General features: G+C 37.2%; 1 long non-coding RNA gene across 1 annotated transcript in view; it reads left to right on the top strand.

Moving 5' to 3' along the window:
* The window catches only part of LOC122343472, a 56,976-nt gene extending 46,323 nt beyond the window's left edge, over positions 1 to 10,653 (top strand). Inside the window, exons 4-7 of the long non-coding RNA XR_006250789.1 lie at positions 9,536 to 9,603; positions 9,693 to 9,771; positions 9,909 to 9,960; positions 10,088 to 10,653. This is a non-coding gene — a long non-coding RNA (uncharacterized LOC122343472). The remainder of the gene's footprint in view (positions 1 to 9,535; positions 9,604 to 9,692; positions 9,772 to 9,908; positions 9,961 to 10,087) is intronic.
* Positions 10,654 to 13,026: the final 2,373 nt, after the last annotated feature.

The following is a 13,026-nucleotide window of genomic DNA, read 5'->3' as shown; positions in this document are numbered from 1 at the left end:
CACACAGACAAGACACTCATTTGGTTGTTTATTTTGAGAACAAACTAGAGGTAGTTCTATGCTCAGGCTTTTAATTTGAGCAAGAAATTCAATTATGATGCCGCGTTGACGCAATTAAGATGATTTGTACGCAGGCACTTGTTTACCTCTCGTTCTTGGCCGAAAGGTTTCCATGGTGACAACTGGCTAATGTTGCCCCTGTTGAAAAGCTTCAGTTCTTCCTGAATATTTGATCGTTGCATTAAGCAGCAAGACCAAAGGCCCGACCTTCTGTCAGAGAGAAAGTGGCCGTCCTTACTGAAAGATTCATGCTATTGACAAGGCTTTTCATATCGCCGCATTGTTCCAAGTCCTCTTCGATGATGTCCTCTGAGAAGACAGATGGCATTTGGATTTCTACCATTTTCTGAGAGCCTGATCGCTAGTGCCAGAAATTCCATGGCGACTGTACCCCGAACACAGAGACTGCGAAAGAGGTCAAGTGCTCTGAGAGAAGTGAACAGCTTCTCAGAACGAGCCGGCTGTTAAGGGTCGGAGTAAACATGACAGGGTGGCAGATCACTCAAACTCTGTGCCGTAAATCTCTACGTTCTGAATGAGGATATTTAAGGCCCAATGAAGCTTAAATGAGAGCGATAGCACATTCGAAGCGATAAAACTGTCTCTGTAATCATTAATCTGCTCTTAATTCATCTTAATCTTCTTTGCTGCTGTTGCAACACAGACTTCAGCAAGTGGAAAGCGAGTAGACAAGTTGTTATTTTGCGCAGTTAGGGAAAACGGGACATTTCGAGGCCAATCGTTCAACACATTTGTTTTGGTTCTGTTTGCTATCTCCGAATCCTCCATACGTCCAAAAAAGAGCGATAACCTTGGGCTCGGGTTTCAGGTGTCCTCCAGCAGTAGAATAAACAGAAACTCTAACTTGGGCTCACAGAAGGAATTTATGTATCTGGCTTCAATACAAAGAGACTGCCTGATAAGACCTGCAACTATCAGGAAGATTTGTGGAGTGAGAGAGAAAGAGAGAGAGACATTCTGAATGTGTTTGCTTGTGCAAAGCATCCTATGATGAAGCACTGGCGTCTGTCGTCTGTCGTCTGTGTAAAATATATTCGATTATAATAGCAGATCTAAAGTCAATATCAGTGTTCTTCTTGCCATAAATTCTTCCTATGCACATGAAGTCGCTGTTTATTTTTTAGCCGCTTGGCTCACCAAATAACAGCAGTAGATTACAAACAGCTTGCTATAAATACAATATAGACAGAAACCAAAAACTCAAGCCAATCCCCAAAAATAAGAAAGAAAATATTCAGAGAGAGTTGGCAAATTGTGCCCACGGATATTTTTACGCCCTGTCTTTAGTGTTTTGGGAATCATAAACATTGGGTAATGTACCTACAACACATGTAGTGCTTCTGTAGCTCAAATAGCAGTGCTCACAAATGTCAAGAGTTCAGTTCCCAGGGAAGTTGGTAAGATTTTAATGAAATAACTCTTTTATGCTCACCAAGGCTGTATTTATCAATTTAAAGCACATTAAAAATATTATTATAATGCAATATTACTACAATTTAAAAATCTGTTTTCTAGTTTAATATGTTTTAAACATAATTTATACCTGTGAAGGTTTTATAGCAGTCTAAATTTAGTGTCACTTTCAGAAATCATTCTAATATGCTGGTTTGTTGCTCAAGAAACATTACTTAATCGATGCTTCTGGCAAGTTAAAGTCCAGGCTTATGGACCTTTTCTCTCTTTGAACTGTCAAAATCGAGGCAAAAATATAAAAAATAAAATGCCCCATGTTTCACTTTTGTGAATGATGCGCAATATATAATAGACCAAATGTAATATATGGAGAAGTGTTTACACTGAGAATGTCAGCAACTTTGCAAAATACTAATAGCGCATATCTACACTATTACATTTTGCATTTGGTTTAACCTTGACTGAGGTGGTTATTGAATATGATTTTTATTTTTTGGGAATATTTCACAAAGTGCTGCTACTTTGTGGTGAAATCAGTTAAAACAGTCTCATTGGCTGGAGGCACATCAGTATGTTTGGCCTCTAAATTTCACAATCTTTGTTCCAAACAACAATCATAAATCTCTGGACAAAGATGCTTTATTTACTTTCAGAGATTGTTATGCTGATGTAGCTCATGCTGTTTGTGGGTAGCTGGCATTTTCTACCTGGTTCATCACTATGAATTTGATGCATCGCTGTGGGGTCCAGATAATGGGAACTTTAAAAAGGCATCCATTATGTTGACTCAAGTGTTGAGAAGAAGGAAAGGTGGATAAAGGATGAAATGTCATTCAGATGAAGGGGGATGCTTTCATTTCATCCACAGCTTTTCATATAATATACCAATTCATTACAGTCCTGGATCACCAATGATTGGCCGGGGTTTTGAAGCTGTCAGAGCAGAATACGAAGACGCTAGACAATGAATCCGCACGGATGTAGGTACGAAATGATAGAACGTGTCACGAATGGTTTGATTAGGGTTAAAATTCTCCTGCTTTATTATTGAACCCTATGATGGCTCCTGGATGGCTATAAAAAGACTATTCAGGCGTGTGGGCAGCTTACTGGTCATAGCCGCTGATATGGGACTTCAATTTCAGAGACATAACCTCTCGGTCGAGTCCTATTTACACCGGTATTAATGGAGCTGTCGTGTCCTCTCATCTCTTTGACATACACACAATACCTGTTGTCATACTGCTCCGAAATTGTGGCCCACCTGGCTTTGAGAAAAAGCTTGTCATAGAGTGGTCTGCTTGGAGAGATAACACTACGGAAACTGTCAGCGACCAGGCTGTCACGACAGAGCCCATAGTCATAGGCAACTGCACACCCGCACAACAAAAAGTCCAGCAAACACAATGGCCTTCCAGTCTGTGGTCTGTGACAAAGAGGTGAAGCATAATTAGATCAGCCAGCTGGATGCTTTCCTCTGAAAGCTGGATGGAAGTTCTGTGACTAAAACAGAGAATATTAAGAGAAGTTGCTGTAATTTGGTTTTCCTGCTGCCCTTGTTTTTATGCTTTGTGGAAAGCGGCATTTCTCTTCATTTTTCAGTATTAGCAGCTGATGTTTTACAGCTGCATTTAATCTTTGGAATTACGCACAGTGCCTGAAGTCTGCTTTTGCACCAGCAGTGCAAGAGTGAAATGAACCGAGAATTGTTCCTGCCTCTGCTTAAAGGGATAGTTCACTAAAAATGAAAATCCAGTCATCATCATTTCCTAATGCTCATCAGTCATTTTTGCCATTCTCTCAGTGGAATACCAAAGTAGTATTGTTTGTCAACTCTGAATGTAGCAAACAAGTCATTAGGACTATAGTTATGGTATTTGTTAGGGTTTTTTGTGGTTTGAGATATGTGGTCTAATGGCTTTAATGGTCTACAAAAAATTGCAGTTGTGACTATATTTCTTGTCATTGCAATTGTATATTTTCTTATCTCACAGCGTGGTTTTTTATCCGTTCATCCATTGTCCAAACTATTTGTTCTCTCAAGGCGCCAGGAACAATGCGTTTTTATAGGAGTTTATGTCTTTCCATTAAAACTTTTTATCTCAAAATGTACCCTTATATCTCAAAAAAGTTATGACTTGAATATTTCTCTCCAAATAGTGACTTTATAACTCTAAACGAGAATTAATATCTAATAATGTCACTCTGTATCTCATAGTTGTGGTTTTATCTCACCAATGTGGTTTTATCTAGCAACATGGCTTTACATTTCAAAATATGACTTTCTATCTATCAGTTGTAACTTTAAATGTAACAATGCAGTTTCATATCATAAAATTTGACATTATATCTCACAATATGGCTTTATGTCCCAAAATATGAGTTTATATCTCAAATCGTGGCTATATCTAAATATGTGGCTTTATATGTTTCGTTGTGGATTTAAACGTCAAAAGTTTCTATCTCACATTGTTGCTTTATATCTCAAAATATGACTTGATATATCCAAGTGTGGATTTAAATGTCAAAATATGACTTAATATCTGCCTTATATATCTGAGTATGGGATATCTATCTAGCAGTGTTGCATGTATCTTACATCTCACATTTACATTATTTTACACAATATTTTTTGCCTGCTTTTGTGTTCCATTAAAAAAAAAAATAAGAGCACAGTGTTTTCTAGTGACATGAGAGTGTGCAGAGGTCTCATAAACATAAGCTATATTGCAAACCAGTTTAATTCGTCTGGTGTCAGCTTAATGTTTTTACAAGGAAAAACATGTTTTTTTTTCAAAGAATACTACTATTTCACATTACCATATATTACCATATTAGCATCTGACCTGTGTGGTGAAAAGAAGGAACATTGGATGCTGAAATAGGCCAAGTAACGCATTATCATGAAATGATCAGACATTGCATGACCCGTGCACACAGACTGTCAGCAGACTAAAAGCAACAGTTTACCCCGGTCTGGGTTTCAGTCTTTCTTTCAGAGTGCTCAGAAACACTGGGCCTTTAATGAGGAAACAGTGACTCACAGCTGAGGGCTTGGCGGGTCAGTCTCATGCAGAAACCCAGTCGGGTCCATTGTATGAAAACAAACATTAATATTTAATAACCTTTTGAGATAGAGAAAGAGACAATAATGACCGTTGCACATCTTAAAAAATTCTTAATTATAAACTCATTTTAATTTAGCTGTGCCACACAATTGGCATCATATGTTCATTTTAATCGATTTGTACACAGATTGTGGTGTTGACTGCATCAGTCAATTTCAACCAACACTGCTACCAAAGTAACTATAATTACAAATTATTATATTTTATTAATTAAGAGTTCAGGCCTATTTTGTACACTTTTTGTGGACAGTCAGAGAGAAATGCTTTTGAAATGCATTTGCTTTGTTAGTTTTTCCTTTCGTACGTTAATAGTTGGATTATATGATTAAACATAGCTCTAGTATTGCAGACATGCTTCCTCTTTCTGCCAGTATTAATCATCATTATGGAGATTTGAAGATCAGCGTGTTTAATATCGAGCTGCTGTGTACAGGCGTGGTTTTCTGAATTTTCTTGAAGTTCACTGACAGAAATCCGAAGCATGACTCAGTAGTCTGAAGAGCGCTTGGCAAATACAGAAAATGTAACATTTAAATCTCCTACGCACTCCAACAACATACAAACAGACTCAGCACTTTAATAATGCAAAACATGACTTGCATCCAGCCAACAGGCTATCATCCAATAAAAAAGATTATTTATTTAGAGAAAGTTCAAATGATAGAGGTTTTGATTAAAAGGATTTTCATTTAATCTAAGCATTTACTACAAGTTGTATCCAGTAATGGCTCACTGCCAGAGCTCAGGACGATTCTGTTAAAAACAGGAGGGAGTAAATCCTTTGTTTATCAAACATTTGGGTTTGGATGGAGACTCTGTGAGCATCTTTGACAACATCCGTTCCACCCCTCTATTAGTTTGTTTACAAAAAGTTAATTTAGTTGGAACCAAATGAAGCACTCTTTGCAGGATGTTTTCATTTAGAGTTTCACAAGGATGCACTTAAGAACATTTGGAACCTGTTCTACAAACAACTTTTTAATTTCAGTGTCGATGTACTCCTGTTGTTCCTGAGCATATCTCTGGAGAACAAGCAAGTGCGTGGACAGTTAGCATAATATGTTTTAATTACATCTACAGTAAACATGCCTTATGATGGCTTGGATACAGGAGTGCAAAAAAAGATTTATTAATCTGCGTCAGTAATGGCGCATGGAACATTGCAAAAGATAATATTTCAATTTAAAAGCAGCGCCCTTAGGCCCTCTTCTTCTCTAAACACTGAACACTCAACAATTTCGATTTTAAATTTGTGCATTTTCAGCAGCAGTAATAACTTTCCGACTGCTGTCAGCTGTCAGACACGTCATTTTAAAAAACCCCAGTAGCAAGCAAACTATGAGAAGTTGATTAAATTGTCTAATCATGAAGAAAAAATAATGAGGGTGACATACAAACCCAGTCCAGAACAAAAAACATGCTGAGTTTGAGGCATCCTGATTTGGCGGAATAGAATATATACATTAAATAAAAGAAGAAGAGCAGACAGCAAATCAAAGAGAACAAGTCTATGTGGAGCAGAGGGTCCATGGGGAAAAGATGGGTAGGTAATTGCTGTGTTCGTGAAAACAAGATCACAGTGCACCCATCCAAAAACGCTGTGAGAGGCAGTCCTTGACACGCTTACTACAAAAGAGTGAATGAGAGCCCTGCTCTCAAGTGAAAGTAATACACAATTTCACTCTTTCCCAATCACCCTTTCCTGCAGAGCACAATAACACATTGAAAGGAGGAATGAATACAGTCCACTGCGGCTATGTTCCAGAACCTAGTGAACTGCCTGCCTAGACAGCATTTTAAGACGTGATTAGGTGCACTCTAGACTCAAAGATTACAGTAAGATGCCACAATTTGCCCAAAAACTGAGCCCATAACCTTCATGATGGCAATTCCAGAACACTTTGGGATATTCTCAGTGATCATATGTTTAAACATAAATGTCTTGGAAGTGTTTTTTTTTTAAATCCCTATTTTAGAATCCCCTTTCCCAAATCAGGCTGTTCTGAGATCAGCAGAGCTCTTTAACATTTAAAGCAACATGGCTTCCTCAAAACATAACTGATTTCATTAAGACCCTAAAAAAATTATTTCAGTTGCTTTTAAATATATATTTAATTTAATACTTGATTAGCATATTTGAACATTTGACCCAACATTTGTGCACTTTGTGTACTTTCTTGTTAGCTATGATGCATGCCATGGCCCAACAATATTTACATTAACATGCTGCAAAGCATTTTTTGCTAATAGCAAAAAATGTTGTGAGAGAGGAGTTTTAGTATGGTACGCATGCAAAGTTGGTCAAACAAAACTGCTTTTTTATATTCTGTTCATTTCGGTTAGGAGGCTGCCTCCAAGTGCATTGACTGATAGAGATTTGTAGTGACAGGGCGACCTCAAGCCATTCAATGGGTGTTGCCAATTTCTGACTCCATGCTAATATCCTAAGCTGTGTTCGAAATCACCCCATACCCTGGGGTGAATCATACTGATGTTAGTTTTCTTAATTTATTTTTAAATTATTTAATTAGGGTTTATACAAGCTAGTTTTAAAATGGTCTTAGCACTGGAGATTACAATTAACAATGCAAGTCTAGTTGCCTTTCCGGTGCAGTCAGTGTCCAAATTCAATTATTGCTTTTAAGTAGACTATAATGGACTAATGTAGTGAAAGGATAGATGAATCCTCAGCATTGAACTCTACAACGAGATGGCTTTGTCAGTCTACATAGCTATGTTAATTTCAACCAAGCAAATCAAGATTTGTGGTGGACTTATGTTATGGCGGACATGCTGTACAAAGTTGCATTTAAGTTCAGTCACTTTTGAACTCCAGGAGGCTGCCTTCAGGCACATCGACTCTGACCGTCATCTGATGTGACAACATGACCTTAAGTCATTTATTTTCAATGGGAGTTGCTGATTTCTAAAGCCATGCTAAATTCAAAGCTGTGTCTGAAATCAAAGAGCTAGTCTCGAGACAGTTCTGGACTACTAGAGCTCGCAAGCACAAACAATCTTTTATTCACTCTTTCAGAGGAACCTAAATGTAGGGAATAGTGAATTAGGGTAAGCACTGAATGCTAGAATGAGATGTTCAGGTAAATCCATATGACTATGCTAATTTTCAAACCAAGCATCTTTCTGTGGTAAACAATATCCACATGACTAACTTGAATGTGTTGTTAAACCTGCGTGTATTTTTTTTATGTTTGTGCATCATTTGGATTCCTTTTGAAATGACAACATTTTGCCAAACAGTAGTAAATGTGACTACTTTATATTAACTTGTAGACTCCCAGTGGTTTATATTACATAGTGTAGCATTTTGTAATTAATTTTTAACAAAACGAAATAAACATTATCAAAATATTATTTATTGTTATTATTTTTATTTTTGCATGATAATATAATTAGATAAGCTCAGTGTTGATTAAGTTTCTGTTTATTTTGTTAACTGGAATTTTGTGCAGAGGATTGTGGGCGATTGGACAACACGAAGGATACAGGGCATACTTCAAAACATAAAATGAAGGACGTGAAACAAAGGCTGTCCTTCAAGAAGCCTTCAAGTTGAGGAGGCCTTCTGTGTTTGATGGCCTTCTCTCTGCATTTTTTATGGGTTGTTTATGAAAAAACAATTGAAAAAAAATCTAACTGTATTTATTGGCAGTATAGTGGTGCTGCTAAGCGTTGCAGCAAACTGTCTTTAAAAACAATTAAGTAAATAAAGACTTATTAAATAAAGACAAATTGTTAATTATGTCGTTTAACTTACATATCATAATGGCTAAATATTTTCCTTTATTTTTATAGGAAACTTTCTTTACTTAGCGAGCTAATAGCGTAGCCTTCTACAGTGCTAACTTAATTAAAAAAGCTCTTGAATATCGCATACTTAGGAAGTAGGATAAGATTTTGCAATAGAATAGCATCTCTCATGACACTGACGACATGATTGGAGCTCAGCTTAATGCAAACGAGCAGTGATCTGCTGCTTGATTCAGCCTGCTAGCTAGCAACCAACAGCACAGCGACTCAGAGACATCCAGGGATTTAATTGCTGTCAGTGTGAACACCAACATCTAGAAAGGTGCCCATGTAAGCCCCAGACAGCTCTCTAGATTTTAGGAAAGAGCGTCAATCTAGAGTAGAAAGGTTTTTCGCCTATACACACTGCTCTCTATGTCCTTGTCACTACAAACACCAGTCCCGTTTCACCTGACAGTAAATCCGTAGCCATACCGCCACACATTTGAAGTACATTAGCGCTAAGTGAAAAACAGTGAGAAAAAATAGCCCGGGCCTGGGATCTTTTCATGGCACATACGGCTACTGCCAGGTTTGTTTTAGTTACGGTGCTAAACAGAGAGACGGGCATGATGTTCCAGTCGGGCCCGTTTATACAAGCCGAGAGATAAGAGCCAAACGCGGGTCTGGACTCTTTCACCTCTTCCTCCTCTGCACGCACAGTCTGATGACGCGTTGGGATTCTTCGCTGAGGCGATTTGCAGTTCTGACCACTTATGTCACCGTGTTTATGCTAATCGCAGACATCTCGAACTATCTGTGTGAGTGCTAATGGGGAAAGACTAAACTGAGGCTTCAGTGTGCTTACATTTACCGCACAGGTGATTACAGTAGAAAAAAAATGCTGGGTGCTGCAATCACAAACTAATTTTTCACCCCATTTCAGCCTCAAGGACTTCAATACCTGGAAAAATGTCAACTAAACAGGAGCTTTATTGTGTGTGTGTGTGTGTATATATATATATATATATATATATATATATATATATATATATATATATATATATATATATATATATATATATAGACTGTGTGCATGCTTTTAAATGCTGATGTGTTTAATTTTTAACCATGGTATATGGCAGCAATATGTTGTTTTCCAGACATACCCTACCACTTTTGAGACCGAGAGCCACGGAGACAGGATAAAACAAGACAGGGTGCTTGCCAGGTTGGTTAGCTGTGCGCAGAGGTCGTAAAACTTTAACATCATCACAATCTCTGGGGAATGTATGACCGCCCTTTACACTATGTCTACAGCTGGGAACACGAATAGCACTTGGCAGTCAACTCAGAGGTCACCAGAGAGCTTGGCTGGCTGAAAAACCATCAGGAGAAGGTAGAATATATCGGTCGTCAAAGTTGCTTCTGTAATAAAACCTAAAAAGTCTGATTATAATAATTCATGTATTTAAAGTAATGTGCATTCACATTAAAAAAGGCAAAAAAGGTCACATAAAACTCATTTTAAAACAGATTTCTGTTGGTCAGCATGGTGAAGTTGAACATGCTGTGAAATCTGTATTGGGTAAGTCCTTAATGCAGAAATCCTGATCATGTGGACTCCTACTAAAATATTTTTTTAATGAAAATACACAGAACCATGGTAAATGTCACAGTATATTAACTTTTTTTTTGTTTGGGTCTGCTTGTAGAAAATGAAGAACAATATGCCTTCGAGTCTTGGTTGGAATGTTCCTCTTGCAGTCTTGTATTTGATATGAAATATTGGAAAATATGCAATTTCGTATTTCTTTCCCTTTTCTAAACAAAGGAAAGGACGTTTTTCAGTGCAAATGCAATAAAATGAGGAACCAAGGATGCATTAGGTGTCTAATCCTCTAGTATTTTATCAATATTGTGTTGCTGCAGATCATGGGAAAGCCTATTGCTTCATTAAAAAACCAAAGAATTTTCTTTAGCACTATTTTTATTAAAAGTACACACAATGTGTATTACATAATGGTGAATATTAAAAATGAAAGCTAAACAATTATCATTACCAATGTGCATTCACAATGATTTTTTTTTTGTAATTGACGACGCCCCCAGACTCAAAGTCAAGGACTCCAAAGAATGATCTGTGACATTGCAGTTTATTTAATGGCAGCATAGATTACAGAACAATTTGCAAAGCATCAAAACTCTAAAATCTTTTAGGCTTGATTTGCAGAGGAAAATGTCTAATTGTCACTGGCATCTTGAGGCATGAGAGAGCTGTATGCATAATTACTGTACTCTCGGTTGCTTTGGATACCAAAGATTCTCTTTAATATGTTATATTAAGATCTAATAGGACACAGACTGATAGAGAATGGAACATGAGGCTTCTATTTGAATAAAAATGATTTATTTCTCTTACAAAGACCATCGGTGTCAGAGAAAATGCAGATACTGGTTTAAATTTGGATGTGGCTGAGCAACGTTCTTATTCTGGAAACCAAAGCATCATTTATGAATTCTTCATGGGGGCCATGTCCTCGGAGAAAAATACCCTGTATTCATATTGACAGAAGAACATGGAGCCGATCTTTAAGAAAACAGTTGCAGCTGTTAACTGGAGAACATTGAGGAAATAAAACCAAGTCTGAGTGCCTCCTACGATGAATTAAGAAGTGATTCTCTCTCATTGAAGTAGCCTGTGTGATAATGAGTCTGATCCTTCATGCCAAATCATTTCACTTAATGAGCTAAATAATGTATTTTAGATCAAAATAAAGCAGTGGGCTAGAGGCCAAAATTTCAAAAGATATTCTTCAAATCCAAAGCCCAGAGTATGAAATTATTGAAAAGATTGCTTGTCTGTTATTTTCTTCCCCGTGTCCGATGCTGAGGAGTGTGTGGGTGTGTCCTGTGGGTAATGCAGGAACCGACCAATCAGCACACACCCCGCCTCAAACACCAGTGAGAACATCTTTGAAATTACTGCCAATTACAGGCAGCTGCACTGGGCTAGACAAGTTTTTAAAAAGCCTCTTGAACGTTTGCTTTCAGAGGGGGAACATGAATCTTGGTGGATTGAGTAGCTTTCTTTTAGTTTGTTCTTTTAAGTCATGCTTTGTGGAACTCACAAAATTGATGAGCGACCCTAAGATATTTATGGTTAAGGATATTAGTCAGATATTTTTAAATATGTTTGTTTTTCACAAGTATTTTGAAAGATTTTGCACATTTTTTTAAAATTATGAACATATTTCTTTAGAATAACATGTGCCTGTGAACTATGCCAGGATGTGTGTAGTAAATGTTTGTTTATTTCCAACTTAATTTGACACTTACTTGGTTTTTTCCCCCATGTTCATTTTGTTTTGACCAGCTAAAATGGTCTTATGTGTTCAGTACGACCATAATCATGTCTCAAATCTCACATTTCAGCAATATACACTGCACAGCATTCTGTTGCCAAAGATAAGATTTCTTTTTGAGAAGTAACATGTGAAACCTTCTGGTTGGCCAAATCAACCTCATCGTTATATACTCAGACTATCTGGCTGCCTGGCATTGCAGCAGTCCTTTTTTATATAAATCTGTCTCTCTTGATCCCTCTGCAACTCTTATCAGCTATATGGCTTATCTTTTGCGAATGTAGGAATCAATACATCAACAAGTGAATGAATGAATGACCTCCTTTTGAGTTCATTGATAACAAAAGAAAAACATATCAGCATTAGGATTGCTGTTATCATGGCTTTGGTCCAAAATGAAAGCTGCAGAGATAAAATCGACAAGGGATGTAAATGGTTATAGGGTGCTATTAAAAAAATCGATACATTATTTCCAGCTTTCCTCTAATGAGAAAAATTGCTTTGTGAATTAGTTGAGCAATTTAGCATGAATCTGCATGCTCATGATTAGATTTGTAAAAAAAAATCCTATGATTTTGAGAAAACAAAAGCATAAAGGTCCACCTGTAAACCTCATGGGAACAGTGTACCAAAATACACTGAGATTTTATAAATTCGTCATAGATTAAAATAAATTTCCATTACAGAGTGTTGAATCTTTCTGTGATCAAGGAGTTGCTTCATACTGCTCTTGCTCTCCCTGAGGTTGATTTATAATTCACGATCACAACTTGACGTTCGGTGTTTCTGATGAATGTGATAGGCTTAGCTGCATAAACTTAAATAACATTTAAATATGTTACGTTAATGCATTGTGTCTCCTAAACATTGCTTGACCCTATGTTTTTCTAGGCTAGCACACAGTTGTATACAGTTTCAGTTAGCTGACACAGTGTGTTTTTATGTGAATAAACTAGTTTGAAGTTAAATTCTTGTGTTGTGTTGGTTAAGCAAAATCATTCCTGAAGCAAAATGCATGCGTGTGTTTTTATGTTAAACCATTTTTTCAGCTATGGTAACAATTTTTTTTTTAATGACTTTGTCCTCTAAAAAATTTTGCAGGTTACTCCTAGAAAAGCATTCATGATCAGAGGTTTCTCAGCTCTAAATTGTCTCTTTTTTTGGAAATGACGGTTTCTGATTTGCACGAGTATCACAGGGTGGTGAATGAGACGCAGCAGTGCTAACAGACCACAGAAATGGTGTTGTAGGAGGCCAGTATTTGCGTTGGGTCAGGGGTTCGCACATCG

Source organism: Puntigrus tetrazona, chromosome 4 (genome assembly GCF_018831695.1).
Source record: "Puntigrus tetrazona isolate hp1 chromosome 4, ASM1883169v1, whole genome shotgun sequence".
NCBI lineage: Eukaryota > Metazoa > Chordata > Actinopteri > Cypriniformes > Cyprinidae > Puntigrus > Puntigrus tetrazona.
Note: the sequence above shows the minus strand (reverse complement) of the source record. Positions and strands in the feature narration are given on the sequence as shown.